Raw genomic sequence first — 12,042 nt, 5'->3', positions numbered from 1 at the left:
TGAAAGTTTGTAACGTCATCACAGAATCATCCTGTACACACACACACACACACACACATGCATATGTTCAGAGATACTTTCTACAACAATAATACAATAATTAAAAATTTTAAAAAATCTGTATAGAACTTTTCCCAAGCCAGTCTTTTAAAATATGATAAAGTTAATGCAGTGTCTTTCTTTGATATCACAGTTTAAATAAAGACTTTTTTATATAGGTGTTGCAATTATCATTCTTTAGTGCCGATGTTGCAGTGTCCTTCTTTGTTATCTTTCTTTGAACAGAAGTTTTTTTACATGGGAAACGATAAACAACTTACACTAGTAATAATACTGGCTAGGATGACTATCAGAAGACGAAAGAATTAAAACTCGGACTGGATATCTAATTCCTTGCGCCATAACGCCCCTTCCAACAGGCAAATAAGTGAATTTCGTGATGGTGTCTAAGATTCGTCGTTCTTTTGTTGAAAGCGTTATTATTCATAAATTTAAACAATAGTTTTCAAAGTCACACGTCGCGGAAGCCCGTTTTCGTTGTTTACATCAATCTACTGCTTCAACGAGGGTTGCTGCTTGAAGAAAACAGAGTGGGTGACTCTAACCAGTTACACCCCCAACTTGATGCTTTGCTGGAGGTTTCTCCAGTTCATTATGTATGTCTTTTTATCTGCAGCGTTTTCATCAGCTAAAGGATAGAATCATTCTGCAGAACTAGGCACTTCAGACATAGCGGCAATTTGCTGTGCTTATCATGCAAACTGTCCACTGTCCCGACATATCCTACACCAGAATCCGCAGCCGCATCCGAGAATTTACCTAATCCGGCGATTTCCATCGTATTATCATCGGAGCTCTTTAATCAGCAGAGATTGTTGCATGACATGCCCGTATAAATTGTTTATATCCCGGTACAGGACGTAACTCAAATCGTCAGATGTGTTGAACTCTTCACTTATTCAAGGGGCTCCCATTTCATGGGTCAAAAACGTGTGCGAATGGCTATGTGGAACACGCTGTGGAGTGCCCTACCAGACCCCCTTTCCTGCGCACCTATCGACACAATGGCAAAGTGCCGCGTTCGAAACCAAGCAGCGTGTTGGGATCAATCAGTAGTTCAATGTTGACACATGTCTTTCGTAGTATTGCGTCCCGTGAAAGCCTTGGCGTGTTGTAATAGAAGGCAGTATACAGCGTGTATGTGGTCTTGCATGCACTCTGGAATTTCTCGAAAATATCTGCAAGCAAGCGTACATCTGTGTCCATATAAAGCTTCACATACTCTCCTAAATTAGAGTTGGTGAAATCGTGCCAAACACTCAAAGCATTCCCACATCTTGCATCGGTTATGGCATTGCCTGTAAGATTGCTGGAAAATCTAGTTATATCTGCCAGTGTGGTTTCGTTGAGTTGCTCCATCAAATATTGATATTCATTTGGAAGACCCCTTCTTTGATTTGAGCTTAAACCTTGCATCGTCGGGATGTACAGCTCTAGATAGGTGCATGTCCTCCTGACACATAGTTTCAGCAAGTTTCCAAAGCGGTGACTGCATGTTCCTAAAGCGGTGACTGAATAAATCAAAGCGAGTCCAGGATGTGCAGCACAATGTTCACGGTCTTTTCCGTGCTATCAGGCACGACACTCACCTGATCATTGCACAAAACAAAATCAGCCAAGTAGATCATACCTGTTCAAATAGTGGAAGTAAACTCGTATGTGCCGTGGTAAGAGGTAGTTCAAGTTGCATGCACTGTCTGCTGCACCACGGAAGTTGCCCGATAGATGACGGTGGTCTCTACTTGGAGTTTCCACTTCTCTAACAAACGGCAGTCCACAAGTATGAGAGTCAACTGCATTCTCGTATAAATCCTATTTCACGAGAATGTGGCGTAATGTGTCTCATCAACTTCCCTTGCAGTTTGTTTGAGCTCATAGGGCAACCATCTCACACGATTTTTCCCAAAGTAAGATTCGAATTAATTAAGCTTTGAGTCATACGACCATACTGCTTGGTATGCTGTCACGTATGATATGTGCCATTCTATGAAAGTTGTATGGGAGGCAATGTGGTCACCCTCACAGGGTATTGCACGAGCAAAGTAGCACTCTGAGTCGGTGTACACTACAACTGGGCATCTCTCCTGGTGGTGTTTCCCTCACTGGGCATTTCGATGCATATTAGTTCCTGGCTAGAGCAATCCAGCAGATGCTTTGCTAATCACTTATTTGTAATAAACTAGCTGAGACATTTAGAACAATAATATCGTGCAGCTTTATGTTCACTCAATGAGGAGGAAAGTAGGAAGGACTTGTTCTTGACCTATGTATAGTGTTTTTGCTCCTTCTGGGAGAATAACGACAAATCTACATTTTTCTCGTGGTGCCCTGTGACTTTCGAGACTTTATGCTTAACGTCATTTTCCTGCATATCATCATTGTGCTCATCTGTCACGCTTTCTTGTTCTTTCTTCAGGCTGCAAGGGTGAACTGATAAGTAGGGATTCTGCCTCTTAAATTTAGGTACCTCCTGAAGCTTAATGTAGAAATAGATACCATCAAAGTTATAAATTCATGGGTCGGGTCGCAGTAGCCTGCAGTAGAGTTATCTATGCAATCATACAAGATCTGGTCTCCTAAAAACTGGCGTGTGACTAACATCATGCTGCCCTAAAGTAACAGGACAGCGAGAGAACTTCTGCAAGTCTATGGATGGCTATAACTAACCAGCGACTGCGACGTTGATGGTCGAGGCGAACGTAAGATCGACAGTTCCAGCTGAGGCGGGCATACTGTCGACAGACCAGGTTGAGGCGAGCGTCTGCCGATGGGCTGCAGCCTGGTGAATAAATCATTGATGGCTCAGGCTGCAATGAGTGTGGTGTTGCACCAGCCGTAGTGTCGTTGTTTCAAGCTTGCCTCCAGACGGTCTAAGATTTCCTATAGGGAAGAAGAGGCGACGCCATAAATATCTTCCATGATTAATCCAAAACGTGAATGCTATACGAGCGTCTATAATGTTTTTGGTACTTAAATAGGAATTGGTTAGCGCCCATATTGATAAATATATACAGGAATGAATGTACCACTTCCCCTCATCGCCTATTGATATGATTGTTCTCAACATCTCATCAGACTCGGCAGTGGGATCAACTTCATCCATAGCAACAATGTCATCAAGCGCATTTTGAAACAAAAGAAAAAATCTCACAAGCATTTTATATAAGTATAAATTATTATTAATACTGTAGAAAAAATGAATTTCTCCTTATGTGTCCAACCATCTATAATAGACAATGCCTATGAACTCATTCTAGAGAAAGGAGTCATATCCTGGTACAGGTAAATCGCCATATCCTTTCGATAGCACCTAGATATGAAACAAAAACTTGTTATAAGCTAAGCATGCATACATAAATTATTTTTGTAGAAGAAATACAAATTACTATAACATTCATATTCAATCATCTGTAATAAGAGTCCAGCCCTGCCAGCTTAAGGCTGAAAATGGCTTCATACCCTGGGATAATTCTATAAAATACAGCTGACGATGGTGTATAAGTATCAGACGTAAATATACACTGATCAGGTAGAACATTGTGATCAGCTCACCTGACGAGGAATGACTGCTAGTCAGACACGCACATAGTGCTTGTAGTATCAGTGAGACTGCTGTCCATGTGTACAATGGGGGAGGCACGCGATCTATCTGAGTTAGACTGAGGGCACATTGTGAGGGGCCGGAGGTTTGGCACGAGAATTTCGGAAACTGCACGATTTGTCGTGTGAGTGAGGAGTGCTGTGCTGAGTGTCTTCAACATGTAGCGACATCAAGGTGATACCACGTTCAGAGATCGTGGGGTTGGGCTGTCATCCCTCGTTACAGATGTCAAATGTCGTACGCTGGGCCGACTTGTAAAACAGGACAGGAAGCGAACTGTGGCGGAAGTCAGACAAGTGTGTCTGATCACACAGTGCACTGAACACTCCTAATTATTGGTCTTCGCTAACGACTCATGCATGTGGCAATGTTAATTCCACGACATCGGCATTAACGAGTGAAATGGGCAGGTGACCATCGGTGCTAGATGTTGGTGCAGTAGCAGAGCGTTGCATGGTCTGATGAATCCCAATACCTTCTTCATCATTCCGATGGTAGGGAGTGAATCCGTCGTCTTCCACGGGAACAACTCCTTGACACTTGTACAGCGGGATGGAGACAAGCTGACAGCAGCTCCATTATGGGCATCTGCGGGTCCATGACGGCCAAAGAGTATTGTACACTGGTTGTAGACCATATACACCCCTGCATGACGATTATGTTTCCCAACAGCAGTGGCATTTTTTAACAAGATAATGCACCATGTCACAAGGATAGGACTGTGATGGAGTGGTTCAAGGAACACATTGGCGAGTTCCAGTTGATGTGCTGGCTCCCCAACTCGCCAGATCTAAACCGAGTCGAACACATCTGGAATGTGATTGATGTTTCACAGTTCATCAACCACCTCCCCGGAATTTATGGGAATCAGGTGACTTGTCAGTGCAAATATGGTGCCAACTCCTTCCAGTGACCTACTTAGGCCTCACTGCTTCCTTGCCACGATGTGTCGCCGCTGTTATCCGTGCCAAAGGTGGACATACTGGCTGTTAGGCAGGTGGTCACAATATTCTGGCTGATCAGTGTACATATACACACATTATATGAATCATAATTTTACTTTCGTTGTTGTGCAGTGCGTGTTGTTCATACGGTTCAGGCACTAAGATTGCACAGAACCCATGAAATGGATGGAGAGTCCATGTTCTGGGCACATGCAGTCAGATGTCAGATGAATGGACTCGACCATACTACACTCATCCATCTCCAATAACAAAACATCACTGCAAATCCTATGAAGGAAAAATCTTTACATCAGATAACCGCATTACACACACACACACACACACACACACACACACACACACAGTGTATATAGATGTGTACTGACAATTGCAAAATTTTCATGTTATCGTTGCTGGTTCTGTAATTCTGAACCAGCAGACTAGGACCTGAGAACTGATCAATGGGTCCAAATTATCATCCCCCATTAGTGGAGGTGGACCGAGCGAGGTGACGCAGTGGTAGCACACTGGACTCGCATTCGGGAGGACGACGGTTCAATCCCGCGTCCGGCCATCCTCATTTAGGTTTTCTGTGATTTCCCTAAATCGCTCCAGGCAAATGCTGGGATGGTTCCTTTCAAAGAGCACGGCCGACTTCCTTCCCCATCCTTCCCTAATCCGGTGAGACCGATGACCTCGCTGTTTGGTCTCTTCCCCCAAAACAACCCAACCCATTAGTGGGGGTGGTGTGCTGCCATCTGTAACACCAAAAGAAAAAAATCAGACGACTGCAGCAATACATCAAGAAAAGCACAAATATACCCATACCCCACACCCATAAAGTGTTTTCGATACATACTTGCAGTTTCTTCACCATACAAGTGAGAGCACTTGCTCACCTCTTCATGAGCGGATCTACAACATAAATGCTGTTCTCTGGAGTTAGAATGAGACAGAAGTTGACTATGCCCACAGTGCACCTAAGTTATATTTACTGCATCTAAAGCCTGTAGAATCACAAAAAGCATTCTGTCTCATTTGAGCATTCTCTCTGATCTTCCATGATATTCAGAGAGTGTAGAACTTTTGCAAAGCATACTCAGTGCAACTGCAGTAACTTTCTTTTTTAATTTAAATAGTAATGTTACTTCTATAAAATTCTAGCTTCTCAATCTTGTCATTAACCATAGTCATTGTTACCTAGATTAGAGTCCTCTCGTGCTGATTTAATCAAACCGAGTGACTTTAATGTGGTAAAGAAAAATTATAAAACCAAACGTATGCAATTTTTTGTTTGGTTGAAAATGATGATGCTTTAGTGAGAGAGCCAGTTTGTTCTGTTTAACAATCAGAAAATTATAACTGAAAGTATAATTTCATCAGCCACGCGGGATAAGCCGAGCGGTCTACGGCGCTGCAGTCATGGGCTGTGCGGCTGGTCCCGGCGGAGGTTCGAGTCCTGAGTGTGTGTGTTTGTCCTTAGGATAATTTAGGTTAAGTAGTGTGTAAGCTTAGGGATTGATGACCTTAGCAGTTAAGTCCCATAAGATTTCACACACATTTGAACATTTTTTATAATTTTATAAAGTTTCCATTTCAAAATTATTTTGTGAAAGTATTTTCTGATTGGCTTGCTGGTTCGTATTCAGAAATTATCACATCTGTTTTTCTTTAGTAAATTTAAACAAATGCTGACTTTTGTCTTTTTTTTGTTTTCTGCTGATTACGCACGCTAACTATGTTTTTTCACACTAATTATTTGATAATTACTCTTCCTTACTTCTGAAACGATTGCCTCTAATTTTCTGATATTATTAGCTAGATGCAATCACAGTCAGTTTTGTTTAGCTGATAAGGGAGTGGGAGGTTACAATGTTAGTACACGTGGAAGTAATTCTTGCCTGCTAGAATTTTGAGCTAGTCAGGTGGTCAGGTGCATGGAAGCCATGGTGCAGTGGCCGTCCCCAGCGAGGAACAGGGGAGAACTGCTCCCCCCTCCTTCCCTCACTCCCACCCTAGAAACATGGTGTGTACACAGTCACACAGAGGGCCCTGACACCAGGATCTGCTTGCTGCGTCCGCCTGATAGAGCGCAGATGAACGTCACTCCGTCGTATGCGGCCGCACAGACACACCCTGTTAGTTCATAGCCAGCAACAGTTGCCGACCGATTCCTGCCGCAGTTCTGCAGTTGTCACCAGCCGACGTAGATCATCGAGTGCAGACGTTTTAAGCAGTCATTATAAACAAATGAATGTCGGACAGCAAACGCCGAGTGTTAAACTGTTATTCAAATTCGAGCCTGAACTACACTGACGGAAACAAAAATCGCAGTACTAAGAAGGAGTTGAGCCTCATAAACGAAAGTTGGTAGGCGTATTTGTACACCTGAAAGATGATGTCTATTAAGATTTCGTACCAGTCGCATAAGAGTGGTGCTGGTGACGTCAGTATGAGGTTACAAATCAGGTTTGCTTTGAATGCACGCTGTAACGATCTGAGCGTTAGTTACCTTTGAGATCGGAGGTGATGAGTTGACGTTAGTCAAGAAAGCCTTCAAGGCGACAAAGATGCCATTATCAACACCCCACTGAGTTTGAACGATATCGTGTAATAGGGCTACTAGAAGTTGGATGTTCCTTCTTGGAGATCACAGTAAGACTTGGCAGGAGTGTAGCCATTGTACATGATAGCTGGCAACGATGGTCACGGATTGTACTGTAGCACGTAGCACTACTGAGAAGGAAGACTATCGTGTTCCGCGTATGGCTCTGGCGCATGGTACTGCATCTGTAGCAGGAATTTGAGCGACAGATGGCACCATAGTGACACAACGAAACGTTACAAACTGGTACTTCAAGGACAGCTACGAGCCAGACGTCCTGTGGCGTGCATTCCTGTGACCTCAAACCACCACCATTTGTGACTTCAGTGGTGTCAAGCGAGAGCTCATTGGAGGGCACGGTGGAGGTCTGTTGTGTTTTCTGATGAAATCTGGTTCTACTTCGGTGCTAGTGACGGCGGTGTTGCTTAGAATGAGGCCAGTTGAGAACTTGAAACCAACATGTCCGTGTGCTTGACGCACTGGACCTACACCTAGAATTATGGTCTGAGGTGCGATTTCGTTTGACAGTAGTCTGGTGATTGTTGTGTTACCATTCATGAACAGCATTCCATGGGCTGTTTTCCAACAGGATGACGCTCGCCCACATACCGCTTTTGTAACCCAACATTGTCTACGTGGTGTCGACACGTTGCCTTGGCCTTCTCGATCACCAGCTCGAGCACATATGGTACATCATTTGACGACAAAACCAGCGTCATCCACAAACAGCATTAAAGGTCCCTGTATTGACCGACGAAGTGTAACAGGCAGCCGGCCGCTGTGACCGAGCGATTCTAGGCGCTTTAATCCTGAGCCCCACTGCTGCTACGGTCGCAGGTTCGAATCCTGCCTCGGGCATGGATGTGTGTGATGTCCTTAGGTTAGTTAAGTTTAAGTAGTTCTAAGTCTAGGGAACTGATGACCTCAGATGTTAAGTCCCATAGTGATCAGAGACATTTTTGTAACAGGCATGGAACTCCATCCCACAAACCGACATCTGGCGCCTGTATGACACAATGCATGCCTGTTTGCACGCTTGCAATCAACATTCTGGCAATTACACCAGTTCTTGTGTACCAGCATTACACATTTACAGTGGCTTATCTCGCGCTTGCATTAACTTGTGATCCTGCAATCGAAATTTCATTACTCTACATCAATTTTTTTTCGGTGTTGTGATTTTTGGCCCATCAGTGTATAAACTGTTACTTACAGCAGTCGAGACAGGACTTCTATAGATTAGATAATTATCTTTCATTGCGTTATGTTAGACTAGTGTTCAGGACTAAACTAGAGTGCCATGCATCATACATCACTCATACCTGAGTATTTCGGTGTAACTTGCGTTAAGAAATGTTTACTACTGATTTATAATGAATGCACTTGCCCATCTTATCTGTGTTATAGTTATTATCTCTCTGTGATCAGTTTATTTGTTGGCATGCAAGCAAGCTATCTTTGTAAAGCAACTGCTGTTCCAGGGTAGGGCTTCGCTTCTTACTACTGTTATGTTGGACATGAGAGTTACTTGGTTCGTACAACAAAAACCGAACTCAAATCCTGCTACAACACACAGACAACGTGTCATTTAAGTATGTGTTATAAGAAAAGCAGAACGTATAATATATACTGGCTAGCAGGAGGTGCAACCAAAACCACTTGTACTGAAATTTCAAAACTATTGCGTTGCTGCCCGCCCCCCTCCCCCGCTCCAGCAGCCCGCATCTCGTGGTCGTGCGGTAGCGTTCTCGCTTCCCACGCCCGGGTTCCCGGGTTCGATTCCCGGCGGGGTCAGGGATTTTCTCTGCCTCGTGATGGCTGGGTGTTGTGTGCTGTCCTTAGGTTAGTTAGGTTTAAGTAGTTCTAAGTTCTAGGGGACTTATGACCACAGCAGTTGAGTCCCATAGTGCTCAGAGCCATTTGAACCATTTGAACCACGCTCCAGCACAGATCTGGTTGCACTCTTGCATTATGTGGAAATTATAAACAAATGTGCTCATCGCTTATTAGTCAGGCACATTATTCGTATCCACCTTCACTAACTGGCGTAGCTAAGTGTCAGACACACAATATTCTTCGGTGTAAAAATTTGGAGAGATTTCAGCATGAAAATAAAACCGAAAGAGTTTTAACGTAATGGTCATGGTAGCAGCATTCATGCCCTTGGTGATGGTGCCATAGGTATTGTCATAATGCTTCGATTACTGACGTAATGACGTCACCTCTGATACAGCATTTTCTGTCGTTGTCCCGAGCTCGTAATACAGCCTCAGAAGGAAAATATGCGAGACGGCTCACACCTGCTCTCAGTGATAAGACTTCTGGCCACCTGCCTATGGTCAAATATCTTTATCTGGATCACACTTGATAAGCTCTCATTATACCAAAGGCACGTAAGCTTCGCACGTGCGAATATTTCCAAGTAAATGTAGCAAATAATTTTATCATTAACTAAATATTATGAAAACTTATGCAATAATCAGAAAAGACTATGCAGGTGTGCTTGATTAGTAAACAGGTGTTCTTTTCAGCCATACATTCCCAACTCACCAAATAATCATACATTTCTAGTTTTAACCTCAAACAGGGTTTTAGCGATACATTCCCAACTCACAAAATAATCATACATTTCTAGTTTGAACCTCAAATAGGTTTTATAATGAATCAAAATGAACCTTTATTCAGTTCAGAACTGCTTTACAATTTTATGGTATTTGTGAATTACATTCCCATTTAAAATGTATCTTCAATGTTATGTTAAAAAGTGGCCGCGCTTAAAACGTACATATTTTCACCCAGTGAGTCAGTCTCCCTACTTATTTGCCCCCCCCCCCCCCCTGGACTGATCCTCCAGTTCCCACAGCAGCGAAAACTGGCCTTTATCTACGTCTACATGATTACTCTGCAGTTCTCAATAAAGTGCCTGGCAGAGGGTTCACCGAACCATTTTCAGGCTATTTCTCTACCGTTCCTCCCTCGAGAAGCACGCGGGAAAAACATGCACAAATTTTTCCGTGAGAGCTCTGATTTGTCTTATTTTACTGTGATGATCATTTCCCCCTATGTAAGTGGGCGCCATCAAAATATTTTCACACTCCGAGGAGAGAGTTGGTGACTGAGATTTCATGAGAAGATTCTTTCGGAACGAAAAACGCCTTTGTTTTAGTGATTGCCACCCAAATTTTACGTATCATATCCGTTGCACTCTCTCCCCCATTTCGCGATAATACAAAACTAGTTGCCCTTCTTTGGACTTTTTCGATTACTTTCGTCACTCATATATGATTCGGATGGACAAGAGTAGTGTAAGCAGTGTCTTTAATAAATATGTTGCATTTTTTAATTTTCCGTCAATAAATCGCTATCTGGTTTCCTTTCCCCATAACATCATCTGTATAATCATTTCGACTTAAGTTATTCGTGATTGTAATCTCTAAGTATTTAGTAGAATTTTCAGCCTTTAGATTTGTGTGATTGATAGCGTAACCGAAGTTTAGCGCATTCCTTTTAGTACTCACGTGGGTGAGTTCACACTTTTCATCATTTAGAGTTAATTACCGCCTTCCGCAACGTACAGATATCTTGCTATTTGTTTTGATCATCTAATGAATTTACAAGACGGTAAATGGCAGCATCATCTGAAACAATCTCTGAGAGCTGTCAGATTGTCTCCTAAATCGTTTATGCACATGAGGAACAGCAGAGGGGCTATGATACTTCCTTGGGGAGCCCCACATATTTTTTCTATTTTACTCGAAGAGTTTCCGTCAGTCACTACGAACTGTGATATTTCTGACAGTAAATCACGAATCCTGTCTCACAACTGAGACGATACTCTATAGGAACGTAATTTGATTAGTCAATTGTGAGGAACGGTGCCAAAAGCCTTTAGGAAATCTAAAAATATGTAATCAATTTGCCATCCCTTGTCGATAGTACTCATTATCGCCAACCCATTCTTCAGTTAATCGTCAACTGAATGTTGCGGTCTTTGCATTGTCTCGTAAGTAATCTGTCTTCTATGAGTTGATGCAGAAAATTATTATTTAATACATTTTTGGTCCATTACATCTTTAGTAGGCGTCTCTAGAACTACATTTAAAACGGTTTTGATGCGGTTTACCACGTGTGAGTTACGTGTGCACGTTTTACTGCCATATACGTCCACCAATAACACAAACACAGGGACAAGCCGTTTGATATCATTTCGTGTGTTTACAGAACACGATTTTTTCCATTCCAAAAATTATCAATTTTCGTTTTCATCATATTGACATTCATTCCATATTTTTCTGTGAGACACTGGCCTTTTATTCTGGAGGGGGTGAATCGAAATGTATCTTCCATGTTATGTTAAAGAGTGACGAGTTTTAAACGTTCATATTTTCATCCAATGAGTCAGTCTCCCTACTTATTTGCTCCTCCTGGACTCGAAATCCCCATCCTGCAGTTCACATTTGTTTCTCGTGACTTCCCTAAACAGTTCCAGATGCATGCCGGAAAGGTTCCTCAGAATAGACCATAGTTGATATTCGCCTCCAACCTTGCCTAACAGGACACTTGTTCCATCTAATGACCTCTTCAGCATACTTCTCCAAACTCACATTTCAAAAGAACTGACTTTTCTTATGATTCACTTTTTTCATTGTCCTTAACTCACTTTCAAACAAAACTTCTAGAAAGATTAATCTTTCTGTTATTTTTATTTTGGTCAGTAATAGAAGCTTACTTCCCAAAATCTTGAACGAGGCTGTAAAGTGACAGTGTTAGAACCGATGGTAAAACCAGCCAACCCGTTGCGTTACACAGGTTTGTTAGAATCCTTGACTAAG

This window comes from Schistocerca nitens, chromosome 3 (genome assembly GCF_023898315.1).
Source record: "Schistocerca nitens isolate TAMUIC-IGC-003100 chromosome 3, iqSchNite1.1, whole genome shotgun sequence".
In the NCBI taxonomy this organism is placed as follows: domain Eukaryota; kingdom Metazoa; phylum Arthropoda; class Insecta; order Orthoptera; family Acrididae; genus Schistocerca; species Schistocerca nitens.
The sequence above is the reverse complement of the archived record's forward strand: the minus strand, read 5'-3'. Positions refer to the sequence as shown.